We start from the raw sequence: 13464 nt of genomic DNA on the forward strand, positions 1-13464 counted from the left end.
CAAGCTGCTCAGCTTTGTTTCCCAAATCAAACACGGGCCCGGGCACAAAAGGAGGGGAATAATATCGCTCTCCCAGGGGCAAGCCCACGCCTTGCTGCGGCCCGCGGTCATCATCATTCCCAACAAAAAAAGGATGCCAGCAGGAAAAATGATTTGGGATTAAGGGTTCCCGTGTCCCACCTGCTGGCTTGGGGTATTCTTGTGCTGAATGGACCTTCAGCTCCCCCAGACCTCGGGCACCCTGCGGCACAGCCCAGCCCTTTCCGGGCCACCATTGACAAACTGCAGGATCAAAATACACCGGGAGAGATTCCCGGGGAGCTGACCATGTGCATGAAAGGGCAGCCTATCAATGACCCCGGGACAGCACCGACAGAGCTCTGGGGCAGGCACAGCTCAGGTTTTCCTGCGAGGCAGAGGCTGGGGGCGCGGGCAGCACAATGAATGTCAATGCCTGGGCTGAGCAGGGCCGGGCAGCTCAATGCCACCCCAGGAATTCCCTGTAATCTGCCATTATATCCCTCCTTTGACATGGCTTTCCTCTGCTGAACGGCCCTTTCTGGGCTTTGCTCCCGAGAAACAAGGTTGGGCCTGCCGCCCCTTCCCGATCCCTTCCCAACCCCTTCCCAATCCCAAGGTGTGCGGACAATGCTCAATTTTCTCCTACCAGCACAAACACAAAGAGGGAATCAAGCTCCCCTTACATGTCAATAGAGCATCTGAGCCCCCCCTTTCCCCCTAGAGTCCCTCCTTGAGGCCACAAAATCCTCTGTCATCCTCTGCATCCAAGTGTGAGGAGCTCCATGGCTTGCCCACAGTGCTGGAAGAATGAGGGAATCCTTACATTTGACTTGGCTCGAGATCCCTCTGGCTTCATTCATCCCCTCCTGCTCCAAGTCCCCCATGTCCCCACAGAGCCTCCTGCCCCACCAGCATCCCCCAGCCCCATGCCCCATCGAGTGCTGCAGGGGATGTGGCTCCAAGGCTCAGGACAGAGGCTCCTCCTGCCCTATTCCCTGCACAGGCTGGGCTTTGCTGAGGGGGTTCTGGGGCTGTGGAACCCTCCCAGCTACAGCCAGGCTCAAATCCAGATGCAGGACAAGCAGCTGCTCCCAAACCTTCAGCACAGTCACTTTAGGAGCTGCCCCACCTGCACAGGCTGGAGGGGCATCACTGACCAGCCTGGCTGGGCTGGAGGAGCCCCCACCCACCCTGGCTGGGCTGGAGGAGTGTGCCTGCCCTCCTTGGGTGGCCCCAGAGCACCCTGACAGGCTCTGGGTGAAGGTCCTGGACAGCCTTGCTGAGCCAGAAGGCCTTTGGTGCTCACCAGGTACCACGGCAGTACCCAGAGTAAAAGCTGGGAGTGAAGCTGGAGGGAGCTGAGCTCTGACAGTGGCTTCCCTGGAAAATAAACCCACTGTGGCTTGGAAGCCTCCTGGGCCACCTGGAGCCACCTGGAGAGCTGTGTCCTTTGCAGCTGGTGCAGCAGGAGCTGCCGGGACAGACACTCCCTTCATCCTCGGCACAGAGGGAGCAGCACAGGTAGCCCAGCACTGGCATTTCCCCTTGGAGCTCTGCCCTGCTCCCACTGGGATCAATGGGATGCTGCCATTAACTCCACAGAAGCAGCTGCCTCCAGCTCTTCCATCGGCTTTATCCAACATGAAACGAGCCCTTCGAATCCCATAAATAAATAACTGCGTTTTCATCCGATTACAGATCCAAGCTGAGGATTTGTAACTCATTAAGAGCCACTGAGCCATGCCCTTTGTTTGCCCAGGGCGTTGTGTGGGTACCCAGCACCTAATGGCAAACCACTGCACTGATTTACCTGGGGAGATGCCACAAGGTCTAACAGAGCAAAAGTATCAGAAAAATACCTCGCCTGCCTCAGGTGAGGGACCTGGGATGAAGCAGGAGCAGCCTCAACACCACAAGCACTTTGAGTTTGCCAAGACTTTCCTGGTCATTCCTTCACAGGGAAAGGGCAGGATCTGCCCTGTCCTTTGAAGAGGGACATCAAAAGGCATTGCCAAAGAGGACAATCTGGGGACACTGCAGTCACAATAACCATTGCATCATCCATCAATTACTCGTCAAAGCCCAGCTGAAACCCAGCTTTCAGAAGCAGACGGTGATGAAGTGACAATCTCACCACATCTGGGAGAAAGGTCTGTCCGACACTGATCTCAGGGAGAGCCGGAAGCCTCCAGGAATTTTGCTTAATCTTTTCTATGAGGTTCTGAGTTTACAAGAGTTTCAGTCTGGGTGTCTGGCCAGAAAGGGAAGCCCTGGCATGGCCTGGGCCCTCGTGTCCTGTGGTAGTGTGACAATCTCCACAGCATCTCCCTGGCCTGGCAATCCCGATGCCCAACAGGGTGTTGAATTTGGAATTGTCTCCGAGGTTTCATTTCTCTGTCTGGCGTTGCTCCCTCCTGCAGGGCTGGGAATTGCTGTGAATTTTATTTTGTTTTGAATGAGGGGAGCTCTTGCCTCCTGCTTCCTTCAGCCTCCAGCTGCTCTGCTCATGGCTCCCAGCCTGTGAGTTCTGTGGGACTGTGGGACCAGACCCAGCAGCTGCTGGGGGCTGCTCATGCCTGGTCACTGCAATCCCAAACCCAGCCTGGAAAGGAGAGCCCCGAGCAGAGCAGGGAGAGGGGCAGGATGGCCCCTCACAGAACCCCCTGTTCCTGCTCTCCAGGGTTTCTCCTCTCACAGGGCGCCCGCACTGGAGGTTCTGCATTTCATCTTGTTCATAAAACTGATGCTAGGCAGGAGGTTTGGCTCAGCCTGAGCCTGACCCACGGCCATAAATCTGCCCTGCTCCGCCTGCTCACGCCCCCATGGAGCTGCTGTCACTGCCCATTTGGAGCTGGAAAACCAACCATGACATCTCCCAGGTGCAGCTGTGTTTGTCTCCCTTCCTCCCTGCCTGCCGTGGTTTCTCTCTCTGAAGAAGCAGAGATGGAACAGCCTCTCCTGCCTGGAAACAGCCGTGGCCAGGCTGGGCCGGAGGGACAGCTCTGACAGCCCAGGGACATGGTGCCATCCTGGCAACCCCAGGCTGAGGAGCAGGGCTCGGGGCCTTGCCTTGCCCAGGAGGACTTTGCAGAAGAGCAGTTTCCCCCACCCCAGCAGTGGGAGGATGGGGAAGGGCTCCTGGTGCTCCCTGGCTGCAGGAGGAGCTTCTTGGAGCAAAGAAATGGGTTCTGAGAGGAGGATGACGCAGAGGAGGTCGGACAAGGAGCAAAATTGGTCTTGTGGAAGAAATTAAAGTGATCTCTGGTGCTCCTGCCCTTCCAGCAGGCACCCAGGAACTCATGGGCTCCCCCCTAGAGGTGGCAACAGGCCGGGGCCACAGCCCACGCAGAGCCCAGGGCCCCTTCTGACATTTGCACATGGGGAGACAAATAGAGCACAGCTGAGAATCAAATTTCCAGACTCCAAATGGTCCCACCCTCTGCTAAGCCCTTATCCTGTAGCAGTTAATCCATATAAACAACTTGAAAATGTCCTGGACATGTGATCCATGGAAGTGGAAGCCATTGAACCATTCTTACTGATCTGTCACAAAAACGAACTGCAAGGATCCCATCTGTGGTTCAGAACGCCCTAAATGACAGAGAAACCCAAATCACAGAGAAACCCCGACTGCCACACGGCTGCTCCATACTCCAGCACCTCCCAGGCAATCTGGTGCTGCTCAGAGTGGAAGCAGGATCCTGCACCGAGAGGTGCTGTCTCTGGACCAGTGTAAGGACCAGTTGCAGAGCCCGAGGCTGGGCTCCATCCCCACTCTCACTGACATTCTGACTGTGCCCATTTTAGGCTGCTCTGCCCTTTGCTGGCAGCCAGGGAGGGAGGGAGGATTTCCAGGAGGAAAGTCAGAGTGCAAAGAGAAACACCTCCCCACCTCCCAGCCAGGGCTCCTGCAGCACCACCCCCAGCAGCACGGACTGAGGGGGACATCGGCATCCAGGTGTCACCTGGGGGTGCCAGGCCATGCCCACACCTCTGGGGCTTTCTAGCAGAGCAGAAGCAAAGAGCTGCCAGCTGCAGGCTGGGGACAGCATGGCTGGGGTGAAGGCAGCAGCACTGGAGTCACTGTCACTGGCCATGTGCACCCTGACCGACTCCCAGGGACAGAAATACTCCCAAGCCCTGCTCCTGTGGCAGCCCTGGGTGACTTTCACAGCCCGTTGTCTGCTCCAGAGGCAGATTTCCCCTCTGAGTGCTCTGTGGAGGTGGGTCTGCTCCTGCAGCTGGTGCTGGCAGCCTCCCCTGCAGATCCCACAGTGATAAGGGGTGACTGGGGCTCTTTATGAGGGTGCTTAACGAGCTGATGACATTTTTACGAATTAAGACAGTCTCAAGGAGATCAGACTTGGTGATTCTTCAGAGATGCCAAGACCCTCCCCTGACTAACAAACGCCATCCACATTCTTCTGGGCAGATGAAATCTTTACCTGTCCTCTCCTGACCAGCCCCACTGAGATTTGGGAATAACCTGCCTTGCCTTCTGGGAGGAATCTGATTTTTCTCATATACAATGGGAGGCTTCCAAATCTGAGGTGTCCGCGGCATTGAGGGCTGGATTTGGGGAGGGAGAACAAGGCTGATCTTCCCTAAGGTCGGGAGAGGGATGTGGGATGAGGGGAGCACAAAGGTTCTGCTCTGTAGAGCATCCCAAAGGCCCACCCTGACTCCTCCAGGGATGAGATGGCTTTGGAAGAGTTCAGTGTGCCAGGGTGCGTGGAAGTTTGTGAGGGGCTTTTCTAAATCCCCCCAAGAGGCTGTTAGGGACACCTGGTGACCAGGGAGAAGAGGCAAATTCCTGTCCCAAACCCAGCCTGGGCTGGCACAGACAAAGGCCGTGAGCCCTGCAAGCCTTGGCATGCGGAGGGGAGAGGCACCCGGGGCCAGCCATAATTAAAAATAATAACACTGAGCACTCTCAAAGCACTCGGTAAACACGATTAACTAATTAGTCAGGTCTTTACTAATTAACCAGTCACAGGACTGGTGTTGCTCAATATGTTTAATGATCCGGAGAGAGGCTGAATAGCTGGGGGCAACGTCTGGAGGAGTGGGAGCTGAGGAGGGGACGGATGGGGAGGCTCAGATGGGCTCACCCAGGGCTGGGACACGAGGGCATGGGCAGGGACACGGGATGGACCCTCTTTTCCTGCCAAAGCCAGCACTGTCCCTTTCTCCTCAGTGCTGGCACAGCCCTCTGCTCTCCTGCCAGGACAGGGCACTGCTGTCTGTCCCACAGCCGCCCGTGGTTAATGTTTGTCCCTATTTAGGGGCAGCAAAATGAGATGGAAATGTTCAGGTGCACCTGAAACCAGCCCAGCCTGAAATCAGGCCAAGCTAAATGAGAATGCCCCAAAAGCCCACAGGCTCCAAGTTAATGCTCCCCAGCACAGCAAGGACCAGTCTCCTCTCTCCTCCCAGTAAAGCAAGAATTGGAGTAAAACCATTGCAGGACTGGGGAAAGCAAGAGAACTAGAACCAGGGAGCCTCTCTGGTGGCCATTGCCTTGCTCCTTGCCTCAGTGTCCCCAGGACAGGGACTGCATGTCCCACCAGATGTCATGCTCAGACACTCCAACATCACTTTGGTTTCTAATCAGGGCTGCAGTTGGAAACTCCCCACCAAAGTGAGGGTAAAGCACCTCCCCAAAAAGCAGACGGGGCTGATTTCAACCCTGCAGCTCATGATTGTCCTGCACCTCTCTCCCTCTGTGTGAGCCCCTGTCCTTTTTTCCAGCACTAATCCCCACAGGCTGCTCTCAAACTGCCTCTGGTGGCACCGGGCTGTCCCTGCTGCTGTCACAGGTGTCACGGTGAAGGAAGACTGCTCCTGGCTGGCTGCTCCAGCAATCCCAGAGCCCTGCAGGGCACCTTCCTGCCCCTGCCCTGACCGTGCCAGTGAAATCTGTGGAGTGGCTTTGAGCATTTCCTCACTGTAATTTGGACATTTGCTCAGAATCCAGGTTCCTGTGTAATTAAGCTTTGGATTTCACAGAACGGATCTGGATGGCTGTACCCATGGCTGGTGGTAAAACCTCTCATCACACAGATCCCACCTGCCAGCACCAGGAGTTTATTCCCTGCAGGAGGGATCTGGGAGCACCATGGTGCTCCCAGGGTCCCCCACCATGGTCCCACAGGGTGCTGAGGGGGGTGAGTGATCCCTGTCCCCGATTTTCCTGGGACAGCTGGGAGGTGCTGAGCTCCCCGTGGGACCTGCAGAGCTGCAGGAGCTGCAGGTGGCTCCCAGGGCCAGGCAGCACCTCAGCACTGCTGCAGCCTCTCCCAGGGCTCTGCAGGAGAAACCAAGCCCTGGAGAAGGTCTGACCTCAGGCTTTCCCGGGCAGCCAGGTGGGCTTTTCCCATCAGACACCCCAGGGAGGTGGGGAAGGGCCCCCAGCACTTTGTGGGGAACAGAACTGGTGTTGGCAGCCCTGTGTGCTGGCACTGGGTGCTGTGCTGGTGGGAAGGGATCATCCCACCCTGCTGGAGCTGCCACAGCGTGCCTGGAAAGAGCATCCTCCTCTTCCCCCAGCTGGCCCCTGGACACTGAGAATGAAGGGCCACCAGCTCCTGGCTGAGTCACGGCTTGCTGTGACTGTGGTGGGAGTGAGACCTTCTGAGTGCAAACTCTGGGCTCTGCAGTTCCCAGGAGAGGAGGAAAGAGAATTCCCCCATGCAGAACAGTGTCTCGAGGCCAATAGAGAAGCCCCTGTGGCCTGAATACCCAGGCTGGGGATCTGGGGAGCCTGGCAGGGAGGCTCAGGGGCTGGGTGTCTGTGCTGGCACTCTTGTAGCCAGGTTACCATGGCTCATCCACAGGGCATCCACGCCTGGGGCTGCTGCCTGCCGGCTTTCAATGGGCTCTGCTCCTCCAGCATTGAGCAGGACACTGGATCTGCAGCAGAAAAACTCGTCCTTACTGGTGCTGTCGTGTCATCACCCCTGGGGCTCACAAAGGAGGGCGGGTGCAGCACGGAGCCCCCAGGCACGGTGCCCACTGCCCTCCCCAGGCACCCACCTCACCCTGCTCAGCCCAGACACAGCTCAGGTGTCCCACAAAGGCCACCTCAGCCACGGGGACAGGTGCTGGGAGCGATGGCCACAATGGCCTGAATTCCTACGTTCTGTCAGTGTCACCCTGTGCCTGGTGCCTGCTGGGACCTCAGTGCCCTCTGACATGGATCTGGAGCCACCCAAGCAGCCAAAGAGGGACATAAGGACCCTGGTTCTGTTTTTTATTTCCCTAAATGCTTGAGCTCACTGCCAGAGCAGGGCATCCAAAGGCCATGGGTGCTGCTCAGTGCTTGTGGGACACCGCAGTGTCCCTGCTGTCCCTTCGTGGATGGGGACCCTCAGGTTTCTTTCAGGGCTCCCCTCCACCAAGCCCTGCTGCTGGGGGAGGAGTTGGGTGCTTTGGCCATGTCTGCCCACCCCTCCCTCCTCCTGGGGGATAAGAACTGGAATAAAAGGTCCATTTCTTTAGAAAGCCAGACCTGACTATGGGAAGGGTCCCTGTATCCATGCAGCTCTGCCGGCCTCCCGCTCCCCTGTTTAGTAATCTCACTTCTGGGCCTGAATTCATTCAGACGCTCTGGAGGATTAGCTGACCTTTCTTTCAGAGCTTGGTAATCTGGGGATGTTAAAGCTTCCCAAAAATTAAACTCTCAGGAGGCTGGGAGCCTGGGGAGCTGTTTAGAGGCTGTGGCTGCTTCCCCAGCATCCACCCAGGGCAGGGACAGACCTTGGGCTGTCCCTTTTTGTCCCCCAAAAGTGCTCAGATCCACGCACAGCCCTGGTGGGGGGTAAAACCAGAGGGGTTTTCTCTCCTCTGAGAAGGTTTGATCATTTTTTTCTGTTTGCCACCTTGGGTTTCAGCTCCTGCTTTCCCAGGTTCTCTGTGCTGCTGTGAGAGGAAGGAGTGAGGGAAAACGTGAGCCCGTGACCCTGGGAGCTGAGGTTTGGGAAGGTGGGGAAGCTGCCTGGGAAGGGATGGCACTGTCCAGGTAATGGGGCAAGGACAAGCTGCTCTCACCACTACCAGGGTGTGCTCACAGGTGACAACCTGTGGCTTGAGGAGCATTTCTCTGCCTGGGATCTCAGACTGGGAGCACGAGCAGCTGATTTTAAGCTCCCAAGCACAGATGTGATGGACTGACCTGCAGAGTGCTTCCCGTGGATGGAAATGCTCACCCAACACAGCTGCACACCCCTGACCAGATGAATCTGATTTTCAGAGCTGGATGCACAGGAGATGCAAAAAAAAAAAAAAAAAAATCCCCTTTTCCCTCCCAGTTTTCTATTCATTTTCTCCCAAGAGTGAATCTCAGAGACGGATGACTATACCTGGCAAGGGCATCTACTCCTCCTCCTCCTCCTCCTCCTCCTGCTCCTCCTCCCTGCTCTCCCTCCCTGTCCCGTTGGAACTGGAGCCGTTCTCACGGAGGATCCCGATAGCAGCACACAGAGCCCGGCTCACACGAGCCCACCGCAGCTCTTCTCCCCACCCAAACTCGGGCTTTGTACAGAAGCTGCGAGGGGTCCGGGGGCTGCCTTTGTTATCCCTTTAAATTGCTCCTTTAAATGGGCGGCCGGCTCCTAGCAGGGATAATTTTATAGGTCCCATAACCCAGCACGAGGAGTCTCTTTTACGAGCCTGCACTCCCCCTGTCTGAGGCAGCAGCGAGGCAGCGGCCGGAGCCCGCGGGGCTCTCTGGCACGGAATCCATCGGTAATCCCGAAAAATAAAACTGTCTTATGAGATATAAATTAGATTCCTGCCCTGGGGGATGAGCGGCTCTGCTCCCCCACGGGGCCGCCGCTGTCGGAGAGCATCTGTTGCAATTACAGGTTCCTGTAGCCTGCTCTGCGGGAATGACCTCCCAAATATTCCAGCAGCAGCTGGAGCTCGCACAAACACTCCGTGCTCTCTTCACAGCCCAACAGCAAGGGCTTGCTCTGTGCTGAATTGCTGCTTGGTGGCCCCATCTCCTCCCAGGACTCTGGGGGTGTCCAGGATCCTGCTGAGGGTCCAGATTGTCACCTGGAGGCTGAGCTTGTCTCTCCTCACAGGTTTGTGCGGTGCAAAGTGTACCTTTGGCACGAGATTAGCACCATTAATTGCCCAGGAGAGGAAGCAGCCTTCAGTGCTGTCTAATAACACAGAAATTACCAGAAGAAATTAATTCCAAAAGGTGACCATATGGGCTGTAACGCTGAAGCCGAGGCTGGATTTTGCCTCTGGTTACTGCCACTCAGAGCTGAGGGCAGAATCCAGGCCAGAAGTGTGTTTCTAGTTCGTGATTTATTGCACCAAAATGGGGCTGGTAATGAAAACCGTGTTCCACTTAATACTCAGGCGACTTCCAACAAAAATGCCAGCAGGAACTCTTTCTTCTGCTCCTTGCCTTGCAGCTGCCCGCAGCAGAGGATCTGCGAGCTCAGCTCTCCTGCCGTGCCACAGGGAGGGGTTCCACATGTCCCTCGTGTCCCCAAGCCCTGCTGATGGCACCAGGCTCAGCACCGGGCACCACCAGCGCCGCTCTGTCCGCCTCATCCCCCCATCCTCCCGCACCTTCCCCACCCGGGCAGGCTCAGCCCGAGCTGCAGATTAACTCACCGAGCAAACAAAAAACATCTCTGTGGTGCTGTTTCAGCCCTGGTACCCAAAGCACCCCCGTGCTGGTTCTGCTGCAGCACCGAGCCCCCCACCCCAGCCTGCGGGTGCTGAGCCCCCTCTGCAGCCCCCAGCGCTGCTGGAGCCGGAGCAGGCGAGCGCTTCACCCCTTCCCGGCCCAACCTGCTGCTCCTTAGCTTTCAAAATGTCATTTTTGCCCTCATGCAGGAAACAGCAGGAGCCCTCCCCTCTGCTCCCGGAGAGCAGCAGGTGGAGAAAGCTCCGAGGGAGCCTCAGAAAGGATCCTCGGGCCCCTCCGACCCCTCCCGGCGACCACGGGGCGACCTGTGGGAAAGGCTCGGGAGATGGCCGAGTGCCACGGCTGAGCCCCTGCGCTGCGAACGGCGATTCATTTGCATGCCAAAGTGGTAGCCGGGCTCCTTCCAGCACGGTGCAGGCATAGAAATGTATTTGAATGTTCAATATCGCCCAGCAGAGAGCTCTCCGTGGAGAAAATCCCGCCGGGGGGGCCGCTGGAAGGAGCTTCCGAGTCAAAGATGCTCGAAGGAAAGCTCGGGTCCCGAGGGCAGCAGAATTGCCGGGGAGCTGAAGGGAACCCGGTGGAGGCGGATCCGCGGCTGTCGCAGCCAGGGCCGGGGGGGCTGCGGGGACCCTCGGGCCGGGGACAGGAGCGGGGGCCTCTCCCAGCTCCCGCACTGCGCCCGGGACTCCACCAGCCACGGCCCGTTCAAGCCGGGAAGAGTCAAATCCCAGGGATGTGTGTCAGGCCAGCACTTTCCGCTTCTCTTTCAGCCCACGGACACCTATAAATTTTCCAGGGACAGAGGGACAGGACATGCTTCCACTGCAGCCGCTTCCAAAGGCTCCTTAAAAGCAGCCCAGGACACGGAGAAATCCATTCCATGGAGCAATTACCAGGGATGAGTGAGAGTTCATGGAGCTGCTCCCTGCCAAGGACCCGAGCACAAAGTCCATCACCCCCAACCAAGGCAAACGAGTCCAATTATTGGCAATAAATACATTTATTCCGAATGTCGACCCACTTTACATTCCTTTATTTAACACAGCTGTTCTAAATAGGGGCTGGGATAAATGGAAAATAAAGTCTGGGAGGCTTCATGGCTCCCTGGTTCTCTGGGAGAATGCGTGGGCTCTGGCTGCTATTATTAGTGTAACGATTGTTGTTGTTATTATTATTGTTATGATTATATGCATTTCAGTCTCTTCTGGGTAATGAATAATTTATGACTCCGTCTCGATCCCCTTTCAATGGATTCACTATCCAGGGAGACTCGCTGAATAATTTGGATCATTCGTTTTCAAGTGCAGGGGCTGCCGACAAATTGTTCGCTTTTCATTGCTGGGGACATTCATTGGTCACCCAAAACAGGGGATTTCTTTGGTCGCCCCCAGCACGTGAGGCGCTGTCTGGGGTTTTGTTGGGATTTTGTTGTTGTTGTTGTTGTTGTTGATTGGGCGAAACTTTGTGAAGTGGAGACTAACAAACAGCTCATCTGGGGGGCTGGATTTCTGCAGAAATTGGTTTGCCAAATTTCTGTGAACATTTGGTGGTTTTGCAGAGGCTTGTGAAAAGTAAATGCTACAGAGGATATTAAATGTTATTCAAATGTTTTAAAGGCGACGCTGCTCTTGCTCTTTGATTTGAGCTAAACTATTATGCAGCTGATTATTAAATTTTGCTTACTCAGCTCACACTAGAGAAATGTTGCGGTGTTAAACCTGCTTTGCCTAAAATCCGGAGGGAAAGGGAATTTTCAGAAGGCTTGCGTTGGGGATCTTCTAATCCTTACAATCAAACGAGTGCCTGTATCAGCCTGGCTGAGTCCACCCTGAGATCTCTAATCCTGAATTTATGCCCATCCCACGGGATCAGTCCTGGGCAGGCTCTGAGCTCTGCAGGGATCCATCCCTGAGCACCCACACAGTGAGGATGAGTGCTGCTCCTTGCAATGGGATGGGATGGGATTGGATTGGGATGGGATGGGATGGGATGGGATGGGATGGGATGGGATGGGATGGGATGGGATGGGATGGGATGGGATGGGATGGGATGGGATGGGATGGGCTGACACATCAGTGCTGGTACCCACGGTTTGCCTGGCATGTCCCCACTTGGACAAATCTTAGCAGATTTGCTGCCAGCTCTGTGGAAAATCATCAGGACACGCCACGCTCAGGTGGGGAATGAACTGATAGCAGAGCTCTGCTGATGCACAGCCCCCCCGACACATCTCTGTTAGATGTTGAACTGCGCTCAAAACCGCCGCTGGCTGAATGCGGGCACAGCTGGCAGTGACCAGAGCTGAGCGCCCCCAGCTCCGGCTCAGACCTGCCCAGCTCAGCGCGGTGCCATGGCCACCCCGCCGTCCCCGACTGCCGGCACCGCCGGAGCCGCAGAGGACAATCTCTGGTCCCCAGGGCCAGAGCCGCTTGTCTCGTCCCTGTCCCACTCATCCTGTCCCTATCCCTCTGGTCCCTGTCTCTCTGCTCCCGTCCCTGTCCCTCTGCTCCCATCCCTGTCCTTCTGCTCCCATCCCTGTCCCTCTGCTCCCATCCCTGTCCTTCTGCTCCCATCCCTGTCCCTCTGCTCCCATCCCTGTCCCTCTGCTCCCATCCCTGTCCCTCTGCTTCCATCCCTGTCCCTCTGCTCCCATCCCTGTCCCTCTGCTCCCGTCCCTGTCCCTCTGCTCCCATCCCTGTCCCTCTGCTTCCATCCCTGTCCCTCTGCTCCCATCCCTGTCCCTCTGCTTCCATCCCTGTCCCTCTGCTCCCATCCCTGTCCCTCTGCTCCCGTCCCTGTCCCTCTGCTCCCATCCCTGTCCCTCTGCTTCCATCCCTGTCCCTCTGCTCCCATCCCTGTCCCTCTGCTCCCCTCCCTGTCCCTCTGCTCCCGTCCCTCCCGCACCGCTCGCTGCCTGCGCCGCCCTCCCAGCCCCGATTTACGAGCAGCGTGTGAAGGAGAGACACTGGGCCGCTGGGCTGAACAATGCGGGAATATTAGCCGAGTTACAAAAACAAACAAACCAAACCCTGCCGGGAGCCCGTTTCATTTATCTTCCTTTGTCCCGTTTTGCTTCAGTGTGAAAGTCGCCCTTTCAAGCGCAGCGGTTGCGTTCCAGCCCCGGCGGGCAGCTGATCCAAGCGCTGCTCCGCGAGCTCCCCAAAGGCGTGTTTGCACACTTCAATTCATCCCTAAATATTCAGCCGAGTTTCCCTCCCTCCAACCCTCCCAGGACTTTTTGCCCAAGAGCCGAGGGTGTAAAGCCCGGGGCCGGGGATGGCGGGGCGCAGAGCCTTTGTGTGCAAACACAAGCTGCTGTTTGTATTTGCCTTCCCCCTGGCAGAGCCCGATTGTGCGCGGGGCAGCGCTGGCCACCAGGCTGCTCTCAATATCCGCCGCTGCCAGAGGGACGCTCCCCTCCCTCCCTCCCTCCCCGGCCGCTTTGAAGAGAACGGATTTAATTTCATGAGGCTTTCGGTAATCACGTTCCGATCTCCAACATTAACCAGAACTGACTCCCTCTTGCAAAAGACGGAGGATGAGCCAGTGAACAGCCGCGGCTCGGGACGGGCGGCACTGACAGAGGAAGGCAAAACGCGGGGCTGCTTCTGCACCGCTTATCAGATGGAGCTTTGAAACAACAGGCTTTTGGCAGCGCCAGGAGGGAGCGGCTGTACCCACCCCGAGGATGCTCTTCAGGCTGCTCTCGTGCACCACAAACTGACTTTTAAACCCAGACATTTTCCTCCTGACCGCGGCTCTTCCCAACC

The 13464-nt window shown here is 56.7% G+C and overlaps 1 protein-coding gene across 1 annotated transcript in view; it reads right to left on the reverse strand.

The window, feature by feature from the left end:
- The window catches only part of NTN1 (netrin 1), an 82705-nt gene that overhangs the window by 58476 nt on the left and 10765 nt on the right, over nucleotides 1–13464 (reverse strand). The window lies entirely within an intron of this gene.

Source organism: Poecile atricapillus, chromosome 17 (assembly GCF_030490865.1).
Source record: "Poecile atricapillus isolate bPoeAtr1 chromosome 17, bPoeAtr1.hap1, whole genome shotgun sequence".
Lineage (NCBI taxonomy): Eukaryota > Metazoa > Chordata > Aves > Passeriformes > Paridae > Poecile > Poecile atricapillus.